The 26,159-nt window shown below is 43.3% G+C and overlaps 1 protein-coding gene and 1 long non-coding RNA gene across 7 annotated transcripts in view; one reads left to right on the top strand and one right to left on the bottom strand.

Annotated features, from left to right (window-relative positions):
- Window positions 1–26,159, top strand: part of ZMIZ1 (zinc finger MIZ-type containing 1) — a 500,213-nt gene that overhangs the window by 75,338 nt on the left and 398,716 nt on the right. The window lies entirely within an intron of this gene.
- On the bottom strand, window positions 6,965–25,159 carry LOC109323976. The gene is made up of 3 exons (XR_002104806.1): window positions 24,991–25,159; window positions 17,084–17,087; window positions 6,965–6,974 (listed from the first exon to the last, which is right to left on the bottom strand). It is a non-coding gene; the product is annotated as an uncharacterized LOC109323976 (long non-coding RNA).

Consider the following 26,159-nt stretch of genomic DNA (forward strand, 5'->3'; position numbering starts at 1 on the left):
GATGGGAACCACATTGGCCCTCTTCCAGTCCTCTGGCACCACACCAGAGCACCATGAGTGCTCGTAAAGCTGTGCCAGAGGTCCCGCAGTGACCTCAGCTAATTCCCTCAGCACTCTGGGATGGAGATCATCCAGACCAGCTGATTTGAATGCATCCAGTCCCTCCAGAAGTTTCCTGACTAGATCCTCCCTGACCCTTGGCCTATGTGTGCCTCCCGGGGGGCCTGTTGGGGGGGGTGCTGATCTGGTCCCTGCTCAGGAAAATGGAGGCAAAGAAGTCATTAAATATGTTAGCTTTGTCATCTGGTGTGATGACCAAATTTCATAGCGTGTCCTGCAGGGGCCCCATGTTACTCAATACCTTCTTTTTGCCCCCTATGTATTTTAAAAAAGGACTTCTTGTTGTCCTTGATCCAAGAAGCTAGTCCCAGTTCCATCTTTGCCTTGGCCTTCCTGACTGCCCCCCATTTATTATCATCATGCGTAGAATAATAAGAAAATAGGTTTGCTTCAAAAACTAAAACAGAAGTATCTATTTTTTCTCTCCTCTCTATCTGAACCATCTCCAGAAGAAAAGTAATATTGCTTCTAGCTAACATTTCAGGTGGGTGACATTGTGGTATGTTAAACAGTGTCTGTAATAACTATCTGTCGGTGGTAAGCTTAGTATGTTTATATTTCTCTTTTCCTACATAAATCAAGTTCATAGCTTTTGAGACTTTGAGCAGTGTTTCAACAGGCTATTTGTTTAATGTCTTCATTTTTTATCAAGAGCCTTTAAGATAAGTTTTGGGTTAGAATTTCTAATTCAGCAAACATATCCAGTGTCTATGAGACTTATACAGCACCTAACTAGGAGCATCATAATAACTTAACAGCATGGCTTGTTGTAGGGACAAATTTCATAGATTCCTACTGTTCTGGCAGATCTTAAGCCTTGATTCAGCCCCATATCATTTCACTGTGCAGAGCGTGTAAATTAAGCATGTGAATAAGTTCTCTGTTGAAAAAGGATGGATATAAATGATTTCATGAACTGGGGCCTTAGGCAAGGCTTTCCTACATCATACATGTTAAACTTTTGTGCTTTCACAGCAGTATTTGGATGGGGAAGATGAGCACTTGATAGAGATTTGTTTTCTCTGTCTGTAGGCACTACCCCCCAGGGCTTTTGAGGCAGAAAGTTACCATATGAGACAGGAGAGAGCCTCTCTGCAAACTGCAGAGTTGCATCTTGGTTTGTTTGCTTGTTTATATGCTGCCCTTCCTAAGGAATGAAAGGGAGTAAACATGCAGTGAGGAAAAGGGAGAGAATGCCAAATGGAGAAAACAGTTTGTCAGACAAGCTTTTGTGGAATATTTGGTGGCTGGACATCAGCATCATAGACTAACTAATGCATGCTTTTTGGAGAGATCTATAACTTTTATGTTTGTATGCATCTTAAGTGGGCTTTTATATAAAGCAGTAACAATGAATATTCATCACATTTTCAGCAACAGGACAGGAATTTTAGTCTGCTTTTTCTGTCAGGAAATATAGGTTCATTGAAACTGATACCAACTGTGGTCATGGGATTTTCTTGGCTGGAAAAAAAATGGAAGTGTTACAGCACCCCACTTTTAACTGAAAATTAATTGTTTCCAATCTAAATGACTGAATTTTAAAACCCGATGCTGTAAAGATAATAATATAAATGAAACTTTTGCAATGTTTCCCATTTGTCATTTTGTCAAAATCTGATTGAGAGATGTTCTCTCCTCATCCAAGATGGGACAAATTTTCTAAAATCTCAAACTCCTTAGAAGGGAAAGCAGTTTCCTTTTCAGCTTTTCAGTTGTAAAAATTGTGTCCGTCTGCAGCCAGCAAAGCAAATAAAACTCTGGCTTGCATCTATCGATGCATCTCAAGCAAGACCCGAGAAGTCATTCTCCCGCTGGACTTGGGCTTGGTGAGGCTGCAGCTGGAGTACTGCATCCAATTCTGGGCTATACACTTTAGAAAAGATGTGGAGAAGAGAAGCTTGAGAGAGTCCAGAGGAGAGCCATGTGCATGATTAGAGGTCAAGAGAAACTGGCCTTATGAGGAGAGGCTGAGGCATGGGATTCTTCAGCCTGAAGAAGTGAAGGCTCAGGGGTGACTTGGTTGCAGCCTATAAGGGGTGACTTGGTTGCAGCCTATAAGTATGTAAGGGGTGTGCATCAGGAACTGGGAGAACATCTGTTCATCAGGGCACCCCAATGGAAGACAAGGTCTAATGGTCACAAACTGCTGGAAGACCTTTTTGAACTGGGCATAAGGAAAATCTTCTTTACCATCCGAGTCTCCAGAGTTTGTAATAGATTCCCCCCAGAAGTGGTGCAAGCACGTACTTTGGATTCCTTTAAGGAATGCCTGGGTGCTTATCTTGCTGGGGAGATTTGAGCTCAGCTGACTTCCTGCCCCCGGGCAGGGGACTGGACCCAATGATCTTGCAAGGTCCCTTCTAGACCTGATATCTATGAAATATATGCAGTCCAGTCACTATCTTCAATAATTACTTTTCTTTAAAAATGAATGGTGATAATGTCCTGGTGAACAAAAATTTCACACTTTTACTTGTTTGATAATTTAAAGGGAGGAATTAAGACTTGAAGCTTACCTTGGTCTTAACAAAACTTCTTTGCTCATAGTACTTGTGAAGCTACAGTAACGATCTTTTTTTTATTCCTGAAATACCCAAGCTTGAGAAGATGAGTTGGAGGCACAGTAAGAGGCATGGCTATGAACTTCCTTGTTACTGTGAGTTCTTAAGGTCAACCTTCCCCTGACCACAGTGTTAGATCTCATAAAGTGAATGGAGGCAGACCTAGCCAGTACTTGAAGGGAAGTAGTGAAAAGACAGTAGACGGCTGGATCAGTGCCTCTGCATGGGGCTTTTGAAGGTGTCTCCTTTCAGATGAAACGCACAGCAGAGTTTCTGACTACTTGTGGTCAGTGGTTATAGACTCTTCACATTCTTGTAAAGGTGGCAGTGTTTGTCTTTGACAGATTGGCCATCTGCCAACTTCAGTAGTTGGAGTCCACTTATCTCAATTATCCCTGCAACTTAATTTTTACTGTTCATAGCTTTTGTGCAATTCTGGGCACTGTCTATGTGATTCCTGTATATATAAATTTTGTAACAATTTAGATCGATGTTTCTCAAGATAGAGCAGCAGCACACTTTTAGGGAGTATGAAAGAAAGAAGAAAAATATTAAAAGGAGGCAAAGAACAAAAAAATAAAGAATCACTTGGCAGAAGTATAACAGGAAGGGACTGTGCTCTGAGAGTCAGGGCTGGCAGCCCTGGCAACTGCAGTGTGCCCCCTCTAAGTGTGTACTCAAGGCTGATGCCCCAGTAACCTACTGCTCATTAAGTTACTGCCACTCAAATGGTTGCTGGAAAGGTGGTGACATAGTGTTACTTTTTTGTTAACCATAGCATGCAATTATAGTGGGTATATTGTAGCATAACAGAAAGATACATGTGCCCCCCAAAAGTTGCAAACCAGTGATTATATGTGATAGATGCTATTAAATATAAAACAATACATTATTTCCCCTAATCTACATTTACAAAATCGACTTTCTGATAGCTGTGATCTTCCCCTCCCATATAATCAGGTGTTTGCTCATTTTCCTTTTGGGCTGGTGCCATGGGTTTTCAAGAATTCTTCCGGTTAGGACCAGATGTCCTCTGAGCCTGTACCCATCTAAACTCTCTGCATGTCATTGATTGTCCAAAACATTGAGATGACTCCTGGTGTTGTTTGAAAGAACTGTAGGCCTACTAGGAAGCAGGGTGGCCACTGATTCATCCCCAGAATACAGCACATCCCCTTGGTGTGTGTGTTGGGGGTGGGGAAGGAACCACTGGCCAATCAGTGATGAGGGGTGAAGCCACCACCTCCTTGGCCAATCAGCAGTGAGGGGCAGGGCCACCACAAAAAGGCTACCTCCTTCCCTTCCTCCATGGGCAACTGGTGCCTCCCAAGTCTGCGGGGCACCAGATTGCTGACCGGGGGGAGGGGGGTCCCCCAGAGGCAGATTGCTGAGCCTGGAACTACCAGCAGCGAAACTGGAAATGTACTTCCACTGGCACTTCCAGGGAGGGGTGTACAGGCACCTGCATACACCCCCTTTGTATTGCCCATTTTCCTCCCTGGCTGGCTTTGAACCCTGCTTCTCTTGGTTGTGTACTGCCCTACCTCTAGGTACAGTCAATAGAATCACCAGGACAAATAGTTGACATGTATTCATCAGCGAACTGACAAGCAGGACTTTTTGCAGCCTGTTCCTCATTTAAAAGTGGACGAGAGACAAAGGGTCTAAAAACAGGATGGTCCACTATGAAACGGGACCGATGGTCACCCTGCTAGGAAGAGCTGACTTAAATGACGTATAGTGACTCCCATTGGTGATGCATAAGGGGTCGATGCAGGTGCATGTGCACCCCCTGAGATTGGCCGCTGCTGCCAGCAGCATCTGTGGGTGGTCACTGCTCACCCCCTGCCCTTGCTCCTGACACCACCAGCTGCATCTGCGGGTGGTTGCCGATTGCTGGTCAGCACTCACCACCCCCCTGTCCCAAACACTGAGACTGTCGCTGCCGCTTGCAGGCAGTTACTGTGCCCCCCCAGCCTCAGGGGGCACACGATGTTCATGGTGGCTAGAGCACAGCAATGGAAACGTAAATAACCTGACAGTCTGCAGAAGGAAGCATTTTGAATAGCACCTTGGAGTTGATCCATAATTGGTAACACAAAGTGTGAGCACGTGTCTTATGTGTCTAAGAGGGCAACTTGTGCTTTTGCTACATATTAGTTTTCGAAGAAAATAATAGAGGTCCATATTGGATTAATTTGCCTTTATTTGAGTTAGCAATGGAAAACATCTTTTGGGTCACTGTCCTATTTCTTTACAAGTACTATTTAGTTTTAATTGTCAGAAAGCCTTGTGTTGGACATGCACATACATGTGTGTGTGCATTACTGACTCCTTTAAATGCTGTGAGTTTCTTTTACACTTCAGTAACTTGTCTGTTAAAAAAAGAGGGGGAGGGTATGTTTTAATATTCGATTCCAAAATCAGAGGTGTTTCTTAAGTGTCTGTGGTACTGTGGGTGGCCACCAGGGCAGATATAAGGAGGATTAGGGCTATGCGAAATCTCACTGAGTGTTTTGTTTCAAAGCTGTTTCAAGCTCAAAATAGCAAAATTGAAACAAACCAAAAAGCATTGGAATGGCTTCGAAACAAAATGAGGGCACTCAAAGCAGCCTGGTGGTGGGAGGCAGGGGAGAGCCAGGGCTGCGTTCTGAGCAGCTCTTCAGCCCCATGTGGCTCATCCTGGCGGGGAGCGCAGTCCTAGCTCTCTCTGCGTCCCCCTGCTGGGCTGCCCTCCGTGGGGCTGGTGGAGCCAATCAGAGAGCAGCACCGGCTCTGCCCGCCTTCTGCCACTGGGCTGCACTCCGATCAGCTCCCCCAGCCCCATGGAGCTCAACCTGAATAGCAGGAGGCAAGCAGAGCCGGCTGGGAGCTGAGTTCCATGGGGCTGCGAGCTGCTGGGAGCTGAGCCTGGTGGCAGGAAGCAGAGCTTCCCACCACCGGGCTCAGCTCCATGGGGCCATGCTGGGTGCAGGCTGAACCCAGCACTGGTCCCAGGCAGCAGCCTCCTGTCATCTGGCAGGCAGATTGGGAGCCCACTCACAACCCCAGAAGGGCTGCAGGAGCTCTGCTGAACTCCTCCCAGGGGTGCAGGGCCACAATCTGCCTGCTGGATTACAGGAGCCTTCTCCTGCAGCTTGAGGCCAGCAGCAGCACCAGTCTTCCCAGTGCTGGGTGCAGGCTGTGCCCAGCATGGGTCCCAGGCGGCAGGAGATCCAGCAGGCAGATCGGGGGCCTGCACCCCCAGGAGGAGTCCAGCAGAGCCCTGCAGCCCTCCCAGGGGTGCTGGGGGCCCCCGATCTGCGTGCCAGATGACAGGAGGCTGCTGCTGAGGTCTCAAGTGTTGTGCTGAGGCGCTGCACCACAGCACTTGTGTCACTTCTCCAGCAGAAAGCAGTATTGCCTACCTTAGTAATGTGTTACTGTGCCCATCCTAATCAACTCTGATGTGGCTTTACTGCTACTGGTTTGGAGGTAGCCAACACACAGCTGCTTGGGATAACTGCCTGGCACTGGCACAGTACTTCAGTGAGGCAGCTGTACTAGGCTGCTTCCTGTCCTGGAGGTTGTGGAGATCATTATGTAGTTGTTAAGGTTGCCACAGGATCCAGAAGTTCAAGAACTCGTGGTCTGGAAAACAAGGTGCTGGACTGGGTGTTGAGACACTGAGGGGGCCAAACAATTTCATGTTCTTTTAAATTACAAAACCGTGACTTTAGAAGAGGGCTGGTTTCCCTCCCTCATCTCTCTAGCTGCACTTATTTGTGAGGAAGAGATGCTCTTCACAAGTGAAGAGAAAAGGAGCATCTCTCCCTACTGTCCTTCAACATTTGTTGCATTTATATAATCAACAGAGACTAAGAAATTTAGGCCTAGTTTGCTAATAACAGTATCTGGGCCTGTGAAGGGAAAATGTATTTATCAATGCAGTGCTTGGATGGAATCACTACAGTCCGCAAATGCCTGGCTTGCACAAAACGGTATAACTTAGTACTTTTCTGTTAGAAATCTAGATCCTGGGATCATATGCCACTCCAAACTCTGCAGGCATATGCAGTACCAGAAGCTGCTGCAGTTCATACACAGCAGATGGAATTTGACTCCTGAAGGGAACTTTTTCCTTGTGTAGGAATGTACATTTTCTTAATGGAACTCCTGTTTGTGCTCTGTATATAAAATTGTCCTACTCTTGATAGCCAAATGATTTGCATGTATTAATGGTCTCTATTTCTCTGTCAACCCTATATCTGCCTCTGTGCATCTCCCAATCCATCTTGCACCATGGATCTGCTATCCTTATTTCTGTGCTTATGAAAATTATATTAAATTGCAAGTATATTATAAGTCTGAGTGTAGGTCTGAGTTGCTGCTTCCTTCTGCCCAAGAGGGATTTTTGGGAGGCCAGCTCAAGACAGAGAGGTCTGGAGACCAATCTGTGGCTAGAAACACAGGAGTTCCATTAAGAAAATGTACATTCCTACACAAGGAAAAAGTTCCCTTCAGGAGTCAAATTCCATCGGCTGTGTATGAACTGCAGCAGCTTCTGGTACTGCATATGCCTGCAGAGTTTGGAGTGGCATATGATCCCAGGATCTAGATTTCTAACAGAAAAGTACTAAGTTATACCGTTTTGTGCAAGCCAGGCATTTGCGGACTGCCCATTGATCTTGTGGAAAAACAGGCAACATATTCCCCACTTCCAGAGATGCAACCCCCCCAGCAATCTCCAGGGTGAGCCTCTAAGAGTGGAGAAAAGCTTTTCCCATGTCCAGACAAGTGCCCCCAGCTATCTTCCTGCTTTTCTCCACTTCAAGAGACATGCTCTGGAAATTGTTGGGGGTGCATCTCTGGAAGAGGAGGGAGCTGTACAAGTACTCCTGAGGCTTGAGGGGCCTGCTCTGGTGTGGAAATTCCCAGACCATGCAGAACAGAGACCCTCAGGCCTGAAGAGCATCCACCCAGGGCAGTTGGAGAGTACAGGCTGCTCCAGGCTGCAGTGAAGCAGCACCTTTTGTCACGACCACATTGTGGCACAATAAAGAGCTGGATGTCTATTTGCTTTCACTTTGTGCCTCCATGAAAAAGTTTACAGTGGCATAGGGTTCATAAATTCATAGATGCTAGGGTCGGAAGGGACCTCAAAGGACCATTGAGTTTGACCCTCTACCAGTGGCAGGAAATGTGCCAGGTGCTTATCCAGTCTCCTCTTGAAGAGCCCCGAAGTAAGGGAGAGCACCACCTCCCTTGGAAGCCCGTTCCAGATTCTGGCAGCCCTGACCATGAAGTTCTTTCTGATGTCCAACCTAAATCTACTCTCCATCAGCTTGTGGCCATTGTTTCTGATTATTCCAAGGGGTGCTCTGGTAAACAAAGCATCTCCTATTCCATGCTGCGCCCCACCCCCCCCAATGAATTTGTATACTGCCACAAGATCCCCCCTCAGGTTTCTCTTCCGGAGGCTGAAAAGGTCCAGGTCCCTCAGCTTTTCCTCATAAGGGCTTCCCTGCAGGCCTATAACCACATGAGTGGCCCTCCTCTGGACTCTCAAGGTTGTCCAAATCCTCCTTGAATTGCAGTGCCCAGAATTGAGTGCAGTACTCTAGCTGCAGCCTGACCAGTGCCACATAGAAGGGGAGCATCACCTCCCTGGACCTGTTCGTGATGCACCTACTAATGCATGACAAAGTAAGGTTAGGTCTGCTAATTATTTCATCACATTGACTACTCATATTCATCTTGGAGTTGACAATGACTCCGAGATCTCTTTTTGCCACTGTGCTGTTGAGAAGGTCATCCCCCAGCCTATAGGTGTGCTGATGATTCCCTCTCCCTAGGTGCACCGCAGTGCGCTTTTCCTTGTTGAACTGAATCCTATTGTTCTCTGCCCACTTCTCTAACCTGTCCAGCTCTGCCTGGATTCAGTTTCTTCCCATAAGTGTTTGCTTTGCCCCATAGTTTGGTGTCATCTGTGAATTTGGACAGAGTGCTTTCTACATCCTCATCCAGGTCACTGATGAAGATATTGAACAGCACTGGCCCGAGGACCTCACTGCTCACATCTTTCGAGGTTAATACCGACCTGTCCACCACCACTCTCTGGGTATGACCCTTAAGCCAATTTGCCACTCACATAACTGTGTAATAGTCTATGGCACAGTTGTTCAATTTGTTTATAAGAATAGGATGGGATATTGTGTCAAAAGCCTTCTTAAAAGTCCAAGTAGATGACATCTACCTTGACTCCTATATCTAAGCATTTAGTGACCTGGTCACAGAAAGAAACAAGGTTAGTCAGGCAGGATCTACTTGCTATGAACTCGTGCTGGTTGCCCTTCAGCATTATATTACCCGCTGGACTCCTACAAATATGAGACTTGATAATTTTTTTCAAGGGTTTTCCCAAGGATGGAGGTGAGACTAACAGGCCTATAGTTGCCCAGGTCCTCCTTCCTCCCCTTCTTGAAAATGGGGACCACACTGGCCCTTTTTCAGTCCTCTGGGACCTCACCAGAGCTCCATGAGTGCTCAGATAGCCAGTGGCTCTGCTATGATACTGGTTAATTCTTTCAGCACCCTTGGATGGAGTTCATCCAGTCCCGCTGATTGACAAAAAGTGACATCTGTTTCCACCCTCAGTAAAGCATGAATGGGAAGTAAAAGGGAAAGAATGGAAATATGCAAGCACTGGTTTACCAATGTCACATTAATAGCATCCTGAAATCAAGTGCTCATTCATTTTAACCAGAGGTTAATTAATCAGAGAGAGGAGATAAAATGATAAGCTGCTTTTAATGAAGTGAAGCAGCTTTATTAGCAGTAGGCAAAATGCAAAATATTTGGTCTTCTGCACATGTGGTTTTGATTGGGCCTGTAGATCGCCACTGGCTTTGGAGAGCACTAGCCTGTTTTTGTTGCCATCTGAGGGTTCTGTTCTATGAGTGCATCTTAGACTGTGTGGCCATGTGCAGTGGCTGGGAGACTGGGGATTGGAATCAAATTAGAAGAAGATACAACAATTTAAAAAGGGGGGTGGGAGGAAGGTTCCTTGCAGATTCTTCCTGCACACCAGAGACCAGTAATTACCGGCTCTGATATTTCAGATCCTATTTTGCCTTTGGAGATACTTGGCTTATTATGCACGATCACTGTACTGCTTTGTAATGGAGCACAAATACATGAAAACAAGCAATTGGGTACTGCTTGTTTAGTGTTAATGCACCCCAAACTGGTGCAGTAGATTACTGCAATTTGAATAATAATACATTAGGGAGTTACCCGTTGTTTACCTAGAGGTTCCTCAGCCAGCTTGGGTCTGGCTGTTAAACTGAAGCAGATTTGCTCAGTAGCTTTCAAATGAACTTCTTTCCATTTGGAAGTGGAGGAGACGCTCTTCCATGCCTTCCTGGGCTGCACCCAGCTGTGGCTGCTCTTTGTACTTCATAAACACTGGCAGTCGTGGCTATATTAGCACTACTGTTATTGGAGCTGCGACAGGGAAAAATGTAGAGGAAAATGCTGGTGTTTCATAGAAAGAAGGCATAAAACATCCCAAAAACCTAACACAAAACCAGCAAATAATTAGTATATCAAAGTGATTTTTTGTAGGAGTGCTATCTATGGCAGTTGATGTCTCTGTTGGTTTCTTAAGGTGGTTGCTGGAACTTCTGCTTTGTTGCTGAACTTTTAATGAGATCCTGCAACAGTCTCAAACTAGACTGACCATATAAACCTGCCCTGTGGTTTGAAGGGTAAGGAACTAAGTCATTTAATGTTGGCACAATTTTTTATTTTTTAGGAGCCTATAATAATTATGATTTTAATGTTAGGAAGATTTTATTCTTTGTAATATAAATGTCGTGAAACAGGATACACTACATCTGACTTGTTTATGTGGCAATGTATTTTCAATCTTGCTTAGGTTAAGACAATACTGTATGCCGTTAATTTGTTAACCAGCATCCAGTTTTTCCATTATTTTTTAAATACTTTAATCTGAGGCTTTCATAACATGACCCTGCCTGATTATAAATGTAAATTTTACAAAAGTTTAATAATTTCCATATAGATAGTTCAGAAGATTTACATATGTAGCCTAGTGTAGATGAAGAAGTACTATTTTGTAGGGCATGTAGGTACAATAATAGATAAAGCAGTACTGAAGTTAGTCATTTACATTCAGCTTAGAAACAGCTAAGTATTAATAATTTAATTTTGTGCTTGCTGTCACTTCTGTCCCTACCTGTTCCTTCACCAATGGAGAGGGAGGGGGGCAAAAAAATCCTAGCAGAACCTAAGAAATCCAGGCAGAGAGCAGTACAGGACAGTACCCCTCTACCTCCACTCCAGTAAGGCCTCAGCCAAGAGTCCACTGAACTGGCCATTAACTTTGTTGGAAAGTCTGGGGGTTGCTCTCCACAGCCTTTTTGAAGCCATTCTGAGATCACAGACATTTTTGAGGCCCCATGAAAGTTATCCCTGGCTTTCTAGGTGGAGAAACTGAGGCACAGAATGATTAAATGACTTGACCAATGTTACATGACAAATAAGTGGCATAACAGAAGGCAGAATTCAGATTTCTGGATGTCTGGTTCCCTGCTGTAATTGCTAGACAGCATTTTCATATACATTATAAACGTGAATTAAGCAGAACTGGCTCGCACAATTAACTTTTTTATAACCATGCCATGGGAGGGGAGGGGAGGGAAATATGGCAATGAAAGGGGAATGGGAAGGCATTCAGGGACAACCATACCTGCTGGGGCACAATTTAATAAACAGCAATGAGTTGAAGAATCAGTTTGTGTTCCAGATGCATTGTTATCTGTGAATTCCCCTATCTAGCAGAGGACTAAAAAAGATTTAATGCAAATCCAAGACCTCTGCCATTGTGAAAGACAGATTAAGCCTCATTTGCATTCTTTCTCATAATAATTACCTAGCAAGGAGTGCCTGGTACCATTAGCTTCATTCTGGTCGCCTGTGATAACACCATCAGCAGTCTTTTCTCCATGGGTTATGGGTGCTGTGTGGAGGGGCGACAGGCCAAAAAAAATCTGTTGGAGATAGTAGTAGAAAAGTTAGAAGTTGATAAATTGAAATTCAGGTAAGTGTGGTAATAGCCATTAAGTACATCTGGAGAAATACTACAAATTAAAGAGCAAAAGCCAATATTAATCTATAATATTGATGAAGTGAGTGATTTCAGTATTGGTTTAGGAAAGCCAACACATCATTTTTACTTACCTTTGAAAATAGTCTCAGTGGTTTTGTTCTGTTTTTAGGAACTGGCTCTGAAATAATTCTCAAATTAGTACAATACAGGGATCAATGTTAACAAATGGTGTAAATTTTAGCTGCCAATGACTGATTGTTATAGCAGACCAAAAAATAAAGTAAAACTCAACAATTGCTTTGATCAGCAAATCTGATATACAGCGTTTAATGACAGTTCTCAGCCGGGACTTAAAAGTAGATGTTTTAAATCATGTAAGTAAAATATAACATTCAGAGATATTTGGAAGAATGCTGCAGTCAGGAAAACCAGCCCACCCCTTTCTAATTTTATGTAGACATACTATATAACATAACACGATTCACAGTTTCTGGTTTGGCAATTCACCTCCTCTCTATCATTCCTAATAAGCCAGTGGGGGGTCACTGTGAGAGAAGCAGAGGGGCCTATAAATCTTCTGCATTCTCTCACCAGGCTCAATCTGTTTGTTCCTGTGAGTGGGAGCAAGGTTCGTAATTTGAAAATCAAGCCCTGAACCCTTGCACTGTAGTATCAAATTACTACCATTAGATCTAGAGCTGATGGCCCATTTCAGAGCCTTTTATTGCTCATTGCTTGTGACTCCAAAAAAAGGACTCCTTCTTGCAAGGGGGATTGAGAGGAGTAAGAATAATTTTGAGGAAAGAAACCTTTTAAAAATCTTATTATTTAGAGAAGGAGCAATGTATGTTTGTGCCAATATCCAGTTTTGCATTTAAGTTTTTATATTTTGTAGTTGATATAATTTTGTATGTTTCAATATTAGTGAAATCATCTTGCTGGAAAAAACAAGCTAGGTAGCATTTTTTTAAAATTCAGGAATAGCAATGTAAACATATAGCTAAGTCTCTTTCTAATCTAGAATGAGGCTTTAAAGTAGTAAATTGCATTTAAAATTAATTTCCCTGTGGCAGTTGTGGAGTGTGGGTGACGTATGCTGTCATGTTCATCTTGCATCTCCAGTGGAAATGGCAGTATAAGATTGACCTGAAGAGTCTGTTATGTTACAATGCTTTCTCTTCCACAGAGGCTGCTGTTGTGTCCAGGCACCAAGTAGATTGTTGTGGTAATTTGCTGGTCAGCCACATAACTCATCTAATGAATGACTAGAAAACAATCTTTGTTTATTGGCTGTCACTGTTCCTGCCTGTGCTAAGATTTTAGACTAACACAGGGCTTGTGAAACATGACACAGCCCTTAAGAATTTAAAGTTGTCTCTTTGTATGAGGACTTGCTTATGTACAGGGCTGGATTTTCTCCTTCTTCAGTTTGATACTGGGTTTACAATTTGCAAACACGGACAAAGAGCGGAATATTTTTTTAACCATGAATGGGATGGCTGCAGCCCTTTACTAAGCAAATTAGGGCACGAGACAGCTGTATTCACCATAACATATTGTGCAGTTGAACTACTTTTATAGTAAGGCTCACTGTTCCTAGAATCAGTCATTATACATTTTTTTTCCAGTAATGGCCTTTGTAGTGCTATAATTTTTAATAAAGATACATGTTCTAAAATGCAATGGCATGACGTCCTCTGTGTTTGAGGAGCTTGTTTCTGAGTAGGTGGAAATTATAGCTAAAGATGCGTAGCTGTTTGACTTATCTTGAAAGCTTGCACATTTTGTAGTGATGAAGCAAATGTCAAGGTACATGAAGAGAAGGATGACTTTAGCAAAGTCCTGCATCTGACAGCATCACTAGAAGTCCCCACATTGCTGAAACGTGACATCACCCGCCCTGATCATATAATAAATAATGAAATTTCTACCATATTGTTCCAGCATCTGCCATAATTTCTTTTTCTCACTTGCCCACAAAGGTGGTCTTTTTTACTTAAGGAAGGATTTGGTGACTGCCAGAATCCTGTAACAGTCTGTTGAGTAGGGAAGGCTACAGATAAAAGAAATAGAGCTTTAAGCATGAAAAAAGCTAAAATTTGAAAATGGGTATGTCTTATATAAATAAAAATATGAGCCTTGTTGAAGGAAAATATTTATTTGTAAATCTACATGTTAACAGAAGCACCTCAATATGTTTTAATTAAAAGGAAGTTTAACCAAATCAAATCCCCTTTTTACCTCTGCAAGACACACTTTTCCTTGTGTAGGAAACTAACAAGAATTTGTTTATGACCAGACTTACTAGTTTAACGTTTCCAAGTAGCACCATCACTGGAGATGGGGTGGGAGGGGAAGAAACGCAACCAAACCAATGAAAGAAGTTAAAATGTAGAGAGGGGGGAGGTGTTTTTTTATGAAAGGTTCCTAAACTGCTTTAATTATTCATTATTAACCAGACAGTAAGTCACCATATATTTTAATTTCTATATTATGACTCTATAGACTCTAATTTTTTTTTTTGGTAGATTAAAAAAAAATTGTTAAAGAGTGCTGAGGGAACTGGCAGAGGTCATTGCAGGATCCCTGGCACAACTTTATGAGCACTCTTAGTGACCTGGTGAGGTGCCAAAGGACTGGAAAAGGGCCAGTGTGGTCCTCATTTTCAAAAAGGGAGGAAAGAGGACCCAGGAAACTATAGGCTCATTAATGTTCCCTTGGTACTGGGAAAGCTTTTTGAGAAAATTATCCAGGAGCGCATCTGCAAGGGACCAGCAGGGGAGATTAGGTTTAGGGGCAATCAACATGGGTTCATTAGAGGCAGATCCTGTCAGACCAACCTGATTGCCTTCTATGACCAGGTCACACAATCCTTGGACGCAGGTGTCACGGTGGACATAGTCTTTCTGGACTTTAGGAAGGCCTTCAACACTGTCTCTCACCCCGTCCTCATTAAAAAATTAGGCAACTGTGATGTTGACACCTACACAGTGAGATGGGTTGCAAACTGGCTGGAGGGCCACACCCAGAGAGTGGTGGTGGATGGGTCATTTTCAACCTGGAGGGATGTGGGCAGTGGGGTCCCCCAGGGCTTGTTTCCTCGGGCCCGCACTGTTCAACATCTTCATCAGCGACTTGGACAAGGGGATGAAAAGCAGCTTGTTCAAATTCATGCTAGAAGAGAGGGAGAGGCTATAACTAGATCTGGACAGGTTACAGAGGTGGGAGAATGAGAATAGGATGGGTTTCAACACAGTCAAGTGCAAGGTACTGCACTTGGGGAGGAAGAACCAGCAGAATACCTACAGGCTGGGGAACTCCTTTCTTGTCAGTGCAGAGGCAGAAAAGGATCTCGGAGTCACTACTGATTCCAAGATGAACATGGGCTGCCAATGTGGGGAAGTGGTCAGGAAGGCTAACCGCACCTTGTCATGCATCCGTAGATGCATCACGAGCAGGTCCAAGGAGGTGATCCTCCCCTTCTATGCAACACTGGTCAGGCCACAGTTGGAGTACTGGGTCCAGGTCCAGTTCTGGGTACCGCACTTCAGGAGGGATGTGGACAACAAGGAGAAGGTCCAGAGGAGGGCCACTCACATGATCAGGGGGCAGCAGGGTAGGCCCTACGAGGAGAGGCTACAGGACCTGGGGGGAAAGGCCAAGGGGGACCAGCAGGCAATGGGAGAGTCCCTGTTCTCCCAAGTACTACCAGGAGTAACAAGGAATTATGGCCATATGTTGACTGAGGGTAGATTCAGGCTAGACATCAGGAGGCACTGCTTCACAGTAAGGGCAGCCAGGAGCTGGAACCAACTTCCAAGGGAAGTGGTGCATGCTTCTACCCTGGGGTTATTAAAAGGAGGCTAGACATTCACCTAGCTGGGGTCGTTTGACCCTACCTACCAACTATCTCTCTAGAACTCATGCCAACACAGAAACTCTTTAAAATAAGTACAGAGAAAATATTATGGAGTCTGCTAATCTTTGAGCCTTGACAGTTGTCACAAAGTGCTGTCCAGTTTACTTCCATATGCCTATATTTGTCTTGAAATTCTTTAAACTCCTCCCCCCATGTTTATGTTACATCATCCCAAAATGTTCATATATACTGTTTCAACCAATTTGCACACTATTGTATAAATAAGCTTCTTTAAGCATGCATATGTCTTGACCTGTTTGTATATTATTTGCTAGATGAGCTACTTGAACAAATATATACTGCAAATAATAAATATTTGCACATGTTGCTACATCTTAGTAAATTGGGAGGAGGGGGGGACTGCCTGTTTCAGCTGTCCCAAACACTACACAAAACAAAACAAACAAAATGCTCTAAGAAGCAATTGATTTCTTCCTAATGTCTTCAGGGTGGCTGGGGTGGTAATCCTTGGGTTGCCCTTTTCCAATTTAGCACATACCTGATTCAACCTACTTTACAGAACAGGGAAACGGTATTAGTACTTGGCATGTAAACAAACCAAAAGTGTATTTAAACTGTATATCGCTAACCATTTAGTGACTTCTAGCAGGGATGCCCCCAGCCTTGACCCTGACCCCTTATATATTCACCATGTCTCCAGTGCTGCGTAGGCCCCAGGCCTCTGGTAGTTAGCTGCAGGTGGGGGGCAGTAGCGTGGCTGAGTTGCTAGGGGATGCTGTGCAGCTGTGGAGCCATGGCTTCTCTTCACCCCACTGCCAGCAGGGGTTTGGGCTGCAGACCTTTCTTGTGCCCAGATCCTGCTGCCACAGAGATGGAGAAAGGGAGGGAGGTGCTGGGCCTTCCCACAGAGATTGGGCAGGGCCTTCCTGCTGCAGCAGTGAGACTCCTGACCCTGCAGTGGGTCTGCCCAGCCTCCCCAGTGACGGGGCCCAGGCAGGATGATGGATTCCTTGTGCTTGTGCCACCATGGCCCAGGCCCAGAAGGCTCCTTTGCATTGCATGGCTGGGCCCTCCCCAGCTGTCCCTGGGGGAAGTGGGGGCTTGGTCACAGTGGGGCAGCCTCTACCAGGTATGCTGTGTTCTCCCCCTTCCCACCCATGGGACCCCAAGGGGAGTATTAAGGACTGCTACAGCAGCCTTCAGGAGTGGAGCTGCTACACCGCTGCCCTTCAGGAGCACCCTGGAATTGTAGTGATCCCTCATACCCAGCACCGCCTGCCTCATTTGCTGGAGCTCCTCTTTGGACTGAGCCAGCCCTACCTCAGGGCTGGGGCAGGACCCACATGACCCAGCACCACAGGCAGGAGGAAGAAGGATGCAGCGGAGGCTGCCCAACTGGGACCAGACCCCCCTCCCCTCAGGGCAAGCTGCGGATGGCCTGGCCTTACAGCATAGAGAAGTCTTCCAGGTCTGGACTGCAGCAGCACAAGTGCAGTGGGAGGTGAAGGGAGCATGCCTGGGTTCTGCCACTGTTAGTGGGGGCAGGCAGACCTACCATGGGGCCAGAAGTCGCACTGCTGCACCAGGAAGGTGCCATTCAACACTGTGGGGGAGGGAGGGACACAGCACCTTCCATCCTCCTTCCATTCCCATGGCAGCAGGATCTAGGCTCAGGAGAGGTTGGCAGCCCTGACTCTGTCTGCAGTCCCGGTCCCTGCCTGTGGGAGCAAAAGGAAGCTGTGACCCTAGCAGCTGGTCAGCACCCCTAGTGGTCTGGCCGTGCCCCCCACTCCCCACCCATTGCTCCATGCTAGTGGCCTGGGACCCACGCAGTGTCAGGCACGTGGTGAAGACGTAAGGGGCTAAGGCCATTCCTGTTGGAGGTCACTAAACTTAGGTACATGCTATCTATTTAACCGTTTTTGCCAATATAATTAGAGGAGGTTAAGTGGCTAATTTTAAAAATGATATTTACATCCATAATTAGTACTTTAGTGAATCGCTAATAGCGAGGATGTATAGATATTGCAATAGCATTTCAAAACCTCACCGTGCTCTCTTTTCCTTTCTCCATAGGAATTAATATCACTAACACCTCGTAAAAATGAGGAAGTTGCCATCTTTTTTAGAAACTTAAGAAGTATTCACTTGTATGCAGCAGAAAAACTTCACAAATTTAGCAACACCAATCATTCTGATGTTTCAGAATGCAAGAAAACCAATATGCTTTCACACAGAGCACAAATGTTTACAGACAGAGAAGTACAGAATAGTAAACATTCACACAGAGGATCATTAAAAAATTAACTTTCAGATACCCTTATAAAGTGAACACCCACACATTACAGCTTAAAAGAAAACTGCTGTGAGAAATATAGAAATCTACACTAGTTTTCTCTTAATGTTCTAACAAAACTAATTCACCTACTTTTAGTAAAGTTGCGAGTTTGAGTATTTTATAAAAATTTAAACTATTTCTGTTCTGTTCTTACAAAATCTTTTGATTCTGTTAGGTCAGACTGGAACGCTCAGATTCAGGTCATATTGTCTCAGAAGCTGAGTTATAAGCTAATTTTATGAAAAAGGTTAAACTTAGATTTAATAAATAGAATAATAAAATCTGGAAATGTAAATGAAAACTACATTTTAGTATGGTTACGTCGTAAACGCAAGCAAAAGGTTTTTCTTGGGCTTACCCTGCAGTCCTCAGCAGTAAATATTTTCCTTGTTTAGTAAATATCACTGAGAAAAGAAAAAGCCATGAGCCTTTTAGATATGGACATGCGTCTCCCTCTGGAAATAGCGGTTGATAGTTAACTGTTTTAAAAGGAAATTGTAAATAGCAAGAGAACAAACTGCTCGTGTAATTACTTTTGACAGTGAGGCACCAAGAAGGTTTTGGCCTCTAGTCACTTAAGCCAAGTACAGACATTACACTTTTACTGGTATAAGTGATTGGAAATTGGTTTATACCCACAATGGAACAGAAGTTTTGCGTGCAAAACCGATCTATACCCATAACAGATCAGAAGTATGGTGCACACAGACTAGACTGGTTTCAAGGTGGTGGAACCTGGTTTAAGGTTCCCACCTCCCTCTCCTACCAAGGGCAAATGAACATGGCCTCTGTTTGCTATCCATCTAAACTATGCCGTTTACAGAAAACTGCAAAACTTAGGTCGAGTCCACCTTGGGTTTTTTGAATGTCTATACCTAATGTTTATGTGCTTGCAGACCTGCTTGCCATCCCCATACCTCCTTCCTCTCCCCTGTCTATATTCACAGGATTAGGGTTTCACAGGAATAGGGAAAAATGGAAAAAACTTGATTAGTCCTCTGTGTATTTCTATGAAGCACATGTGAACATCAGGTATAATTAGGACAGTTGCACAGAAATAAAAGCACAGAAAATTTGATATGCATGTGCAGAGGAACACAAAGAAGATCGTGTGTGTGTGTGTGTGTGTGTGTGCGTGTGTGCGTGCCTGGAAAAAGCAGTTCCTATTATCATTACATTATGTGGTCAAACATTACTGCCTGCCCATCCATCTGATTGCTTCAGGTATGGTCTGTGTATGATCTATAATACTGAAAAACAAGTTTATATAAGATTAAGTATTGGAATGGTATGGAAGTCTCAAGGATGGAGGCATATTGTTGTGTGCCTATATGCATAGGTAGAGTCAATATTTGCATTTGCTTTTCCCAAAATAACTGTTAATGTAACATGCGTGCACACACATATATATTACACACTTTATATAATATGTGTGTATATATATGTGTATGTGTGTGTGTATGTTGCATTAACAGCTATTTTGGGGGAAAGCAAATGCAAATATTGTGACCCACTATGCATATATGTGCACAACAATATGCCTCCATCCATGAGACTTCCATTCAATACTTAATCTCATATAAACTTGTTTTTCAATATTATAGCTATTACACAGATCATACATGAAGCAATCAGGTGGATGGACAGGCAGTAATGTTTGGCCACCTAATCTAATAGTAAGAAGAACTGCCTTTTCCTGGTACATAATATATAATTTCTGAGCAAATCAACAGTTTTCCCCCTAAATAAATACTGTGGCAATTAATTTGGGAGAAGGAGGCATAAAGTATGGTGACACTAGCAAAAGACAAAAAGACTGAGTAAGGATGCTGGCATCCGAAGCCTTAGCTGAAGGTAAAATACAGGAAAACAATCACTTTTGTGGGTTCTGAGGAACTGAAGAAATGGCAATAATAAGAAACAGATGACTAATGCAGGTCTAAAGATTAGAATAGCTTTAGAATGGCAGTACAAACAAGTACTATATGTAGCACTTTGACTTTGAAGTGTGGTGAAAGCGTTAACCCATCTATGAGACCAGAGAGTAGTATTTGCCCTACTTGGTTGACAGTAAATGTGGGCATAGATATCAGTCTAGTAAAGTGTATTTGGTATGTGGGACAAAGGTAATATTAGCTTCCCGACCAAAATGTGCTATCCTCTCTTCTGTAAATTCTTTTGCTAACTGAATGTTTAAGAAGAGTCAGCCATTATAAAACTGGGCAGCCTACAGAGAATGAGGAAGCTAAGTTTAAGCTTGCAAACACAGCTTGTGTACATATTTGTTGAAAGGTAATTAGCAATGCTGTTGCCTTTCAAACTTGTTCTTTCACCTATCAGCAGAGCACAACTCTCTCGTACTTAATGTACTGTAGATTACGTAAGCACTATCTTGCAATATTTGCCAGGCAATTAACTCTTGTTTTTATACTTGGGGTTACAAATGGAATCCTGTTAGAGAGCCTAGAATATTTATATTGTGAAATGTATTTCATCATGGTATTAAATCCTGTTCAAACCTACAGTATAGCACAGTTTCTTTTCTCAAAGTGGCTAATGATAATGTGTGCTGTGCTGTAGTCCAAAAAAGTAGGAAGTCCCTGTGGTTGAAAGTACCATGAAGTTTCTTACTTGGAGCTGACATTATTTTAATATTTGGTACCTGAATTCCAGCTATCCTTATAGATTAGTGGTGGTAGTACCAAATGAATTTATAAAAAAGATTATAATGACATTTGTAACAAATTATAGTAATATTTGTAAGAAGGCTTTACATTTTAGTATAAAACAGAAGAGATATCTCCCTGCCATTATGCAGTATCTTCCATGACTTTTAGATTTGCAATGTTTAGCTATATTCAGTGTAGCAAAATATTATCTACATGAAATGTATCTGCTCAGATAAAATGGGACAGAAGTTGTACAAATACCTTGTTAGATATGTTCTTACCCTGCCCACACTTCTGAGAGAATCATGATCAAGTCACTGTACCATATTTCTCAATCTTCATTAAGTTGTATGCAGCCTCTCTCAATGCTGAACTGAGGTATCTTGGATCCAAAAAGGTAAAGCTCCAGAATTTGCACTGAATGATTAATCTGTATTAAAAATTTAGCCATTAGTAACCACTGTCTTCATGTCAGTCTTCCCACTTATAGAGCAAAATATTCACAAACTAGTATTGCTATTATTTTTCACACTGTAGTGGATTTAATGTCAATTGTAGGCATGGATTGATAGGAGGATTGCACAGTGATACTAGTGACAGCTAGTGTCATTTGACTTCAGTTTTCTATTTATTGACCACACTAATTTGATTCCACAAGACATTGTTTTTAAGAATGGAGATAAGAAAATAGTTCACCTCTAGATCCTGGAAAAAGGCTGGTCTAATGAAATCTTGGCAGTCTTTTCACCTACTGTAATGGGAACAAAAGAGATTCAAAAATATTTTTCATTTGAACTAGAAGACAGAATTCTTCACTTTAGGAAAGTGAAAAACATAGTACATAAGAACATAGTTCACTTTAGCTAATTATAACATAGCTGGAGACTAACCTGTCTTATCAGATAATCAAATTCATCCGTATGCGGGATGGGCAGGATATCATTGATCAACAGAATGCTCGCCAGGTGTCACACCTGATCTTAACCAAATATTATTAAATGAAACTTTTTATTGCTATATGAAACCTTCCAAAATGTTTTTATAACGTTAAAATACAACACACAGATGAAAATAATAAAAATGAACCATATAAAAACTGTAGGATGATGTTCTTATAATAAAACTGAATAGTAAGATTCATTGGTTGTGAGTGGTGAGAAGAAAATTCTACAGAAAAATGTAATGCTGAATCTTATTACCTATTTAAGTCCTTAAGTTCTTCTGAATGGAAATTTTAGAGAGTACTCCAGCAGTCACAATCCTGTCTGAACATACCAAACATATGACATCGATCCCCAGCTCTTGCAAATAGAAAACATTATTTTAATTCTGAAGGGAGTATCCAACCTAGATTTTTTTTACTTAATTTCTAAATTGTAAGGAGTTTCTTCAACTTATTTCCCTTTGGTTTCTCTGCTGTTTCTTCTTCCAACTAACAACATTTCTTGAAAAAAGAGAATTGCTTTTACTTTCAAGGCAGGGTGAAGAACTACTTACCTTAGTCATTTGTAAGCTGGTATAATAGGTTTTACTTCACCACCCCACGATTTAAGTTTAGTAACAATTTGAGAGTGATAATTATTTTCAGATATTGTTGACATTCATGTACATTTCCCTAGTAGTTCTTCTAACCCTCTCCAAATATCTTGTATTTGCTGAGTTGTGATGTTTGTATGTAGATATACAAGGTACTAGCCAATTGCCCATCAAGAATGACCGGGGGTGGGTGGGAAGTGGGCTGGGATGGAGTGCCGCCACCTAACTCCTCATGCTGCCGCTGTTCTGCCTCTTGCAGGAAGCAGGGTGGGGGACTAAGGCCAACGCTGCTGGCCTGGGCTCCCCCACCCTCTGTCCAGTCCTTGGCATGGTTTCAGAGTCATGCCAGCACTCCCCCACACTTGGAGCATGTCAAGAATGATGGGGGAGAGGGGGCGGGGACAGAGCCCCTCCCTGCCAGGCCTGCTCCCCCTTCCCTCCTGCTGCTTGGGGTCTGGGCTTGCTCCTTCCCCCCTCACTGCAGCGGCAGGGGGAAGGGAGGAGTGGGTGCAGGTCCAATGCAGGGGAGGACTGGGCCCAAGGTTGGGGGGAAGCTAGGCTGCAGTGGCAGGGGTCAGGGGAAGCAGACGGCCTGGGATGACCAGGTGGCAGGGGGACGGGAGGAGCAGGCTTGGGGCCAACACAGGAGAGGGGGGTAGGGGAGGAGTGGGCCTGGTCCCGAGCAGGGAGAAGGCTCGCTCCTTCCTTCCCCCCAGCCAGCCAGGCCGGGCCTGCTGTTCCCTGCTCCTGCCGTGGCAGGCTGTCTTTTCTCCTGCTTGGACCCACTCCCTTTGCCCCTGCATTGGGCCCGGGCCCATTTCCCACCCCCCCCCGACGGGAGCAGGGCAGGGGGGCGAGGCTAGCCCTGCTGGCCTTGCCCCCCATTCCGTCTGCTCTGTTGCCGCTGCTTCCAGGGAGCAGGGTGGGAGGGGTTAGGGTTAAGGCAGCTCCCCTGCTCCATCCCTTGTGTCCCTACCATCATGGCAGTGGGCTGCCTTCTGTCAGAATGCTTCTTCGCACTCTGATTGGCTGTTTGTCAGCCAATCAGAGTGCGGATAAAGCATTACAGATAGACTTAGGCTTTTATAATATTAGAATATAGATTTTTAAATGCTTCAGTTTGCATATGTTAACATTTTGAAAGTTAGAAAAAAGTTTATCAGAAACACTGGATGAAACTGAAAGAGATTTTATTATATTTGTTACAGTTTACAGTATCATCTATAGCTGGCTTCTCTTTAATTTTTCCTCGGACTATAAGAAAAAGGAATACTTTTACTGAATCTTTACCTTTTTGCCACATGAAAAGAGACAGGAACAGTATTTTGTTTTGTAATGCTTCCATACGTTACTTTATCACTTTTCTTAAATTAGTTGATTGAAGTGATACTTAAAAAAATAGGAGTAATACATTACTGTAGTTACTAAAATATAAGATGACCTGGAATATAAGATGACCTCCCATTAATTAAATTCTATATATGGCAAATTTATAAATTTGCATAATTTTCCAGGTATAGAATCATCTGCGGCATCCTGATAAAGGGGGCAGCAAAGTGATTCTAGGTGAACTGTTTGGTGCCCTGTTTGCTGAAGTTGAAATGTATTCAGTGTAGTGACCACCATGACTTGAAGAAGATATAGCACTGAGGGGTACTGTGTGCAGTGGACACTACCATATCTGTTACTCAGATAGGCTGCACTTACCTATCCTTGTGGTAGGTTCCCATCAGTATGTTTGCCCAATATGGGCCCATGTGTTCTTGTATGTGAATTGAAGGCAAGGGGATATTTTTCCATGCTGATTGGGCAGGGGGACCTTGTCTTATATTTGAGTAAATATGGTATTTTTTAATGAGGAATGTTTGGGCTTCATGTTTCCATGGTGTGTGTGTTTTCTGGGAGGGAGGAATAAACCTAACAAATACTAGTGTAGGCAATATGTGTATCTATGTGCATTTACTCATAGGAAGTTGATGCATCAGAAAATATTATCAACAATCAGAGTTTGATACATGCCCTAGTTAAATTTCTAAATCTCAGTTCTTTAGTCTGTGGCTTTTTAATGTGGTTGTTTAAACACAAAAAGATCTAGGTTGCTTGTGAACTCCTTTTAGTGATATGAAAAATGGGTCCTGGTATAGAAAAGGTTGGAAGCATTAGACTAATGTAATATTTTTAATAGATGAATTGCAGAATATACTGAGACATGGTGTGCTTTGAATATGCACTTTATTTGCTTTCTATATATTTTTTAGAAAAGTCTTTTTAAAGTTTTGATTCAGACTTAGTATAGCTGCTTTATTTCTACAATGTGCTTCTCATCCTTCCTCTGCTATAAACACTGACCACTCTAAATACTTTTGCTTATAGTGTTTTTTCTCGTCCATCTGGAGTAACTACACATCATCCGGTGTTACATAGCAAGATCCTCAGTTGCTGTAACTTGAGATGGCTAAGTTGAGGCTTCTGTGAAGCTGTATCAGTTTACATTACCTCAGAACATGGTCTATATTCTATTTCACCTTTTTTTAAAAAGTAAATTTCACTCTTCTTTGGTACGCAGGTTTTTTTTTCACGATTACCCAGTTTTGTATCAGCCAAGTTGTAGACTTAATTGCTGTTCAGATTCTTCTACTAAGCTAGCTTTTGGTAAAGAGCTGGGCCACCATAATTCAAAAGAGGTTTCTTTGACAGAACTCTTTCACAAAACTTTCACTGTTCAACCAGCGGCCACATACAAACATACAGTTTCTCCTGGGAGAAACAACAAGTGTGCAGATGTTCCGGATTTTCTCCCAGAGCAAAAATGGCTGCTCCAAGAGAAAAAATAACCTGTGAATAACCAGGTTTGAATCACTCCAAGGAAAGATTGTCCTGGGAGAATAAATGTCTGTATAGCATACCCTTCTCGGAGAAGCCACAGCACAGTCCACCAGCATCCCAGGATGCTTTACTCCTGCACTCTCCCAGAAGACAGTGTTGCTTTCTGGACCCTACTGCTCCCACTAAGCAGGGAGCAGAACATGCCACTTTCACAATCCCACCTTGTGCTGCAGGGAGACCCTACAGGTTGGTGCTGAACTGTCTGGGCCAATCAATCTGGGCTGCCCTGTGTTTGCTGCCATCTATTCTAAGCAGACTGAAGGAGTCTGCAGAGGATGCTGAATGTGTGCACAGGGTTGGATCTGGAACCAACTTCCAAGGGAAGTGGTGCTCACTCCTACCCTGGGGGTCTTCAAAAGGAAGCTAGACAAACATCTAGCCGGGGTCCTTTGACCCCACCATTCTTTCCTGCCCATGGCAGGGTTTGGACTTAATGATCTGCTCAGGTCCCTTCCGACCCTACCAGCTATGAAACTGCACAGCATCAGCACTGTAAGCTCTGTGCTTTTCAAGGGCTCAGCACTGAAATGGCTGTTCAAGCATCTCCAGGGCTCTTCAAGGGCTCAGCATTCAAATATTTATTCAGGCATCTCTGGGTAAGCTTATATCAGAAGAATAAACATGGGAGAGTTCTCCCAGGTTATTTGAATGTGTGTACACAGCCAACGCTCCTTTTGCTGCGGTAGATTCATGGATTTTCAGTCACTCTCCTCTCCATCCTTTGAAACTTTTGAGTCACATGGCTCTTCAACTTGGCAGAAAATATAGAGTTTTGGAGGTTTGGGAGGGGGTTATTTTTTAACTTCCTACTGCATGTATTGGGTAGTTTTTTCTTGTAGTCAACAAAAAAGAAACAGCTTCTAATCACTTTAAAATATTTTTCCCTATAGGACTGTGAAAATGTTAATGTATGCGTTTACTAAGGAGTGTATTGACTGGGTAAAGTGCATCTGTGCTGGAGTTCTGTGGAGCACTATTGCGGGTTTCAGACTCATAAAAATCTCCTGGTTATTATCAGGTGGATTTTAGGAACTATAAGAGAAATCATGTGGTT

This window comes from Crocodylus porosus, unplaced genomic scaffold (genome assembly GCF_001723895.1).
Source record: "Crocodylus porosus isolate Cpor-Errol unplaced genomic scaffold, CroPor_comp1, whole genome shotgun sequence".
NCBI classification, from domain to species: Eukaryota; Metazoa; Chordata; order Crocodylia; family Crocodylidae; genus Crocodylus; species Crocodylus porosus.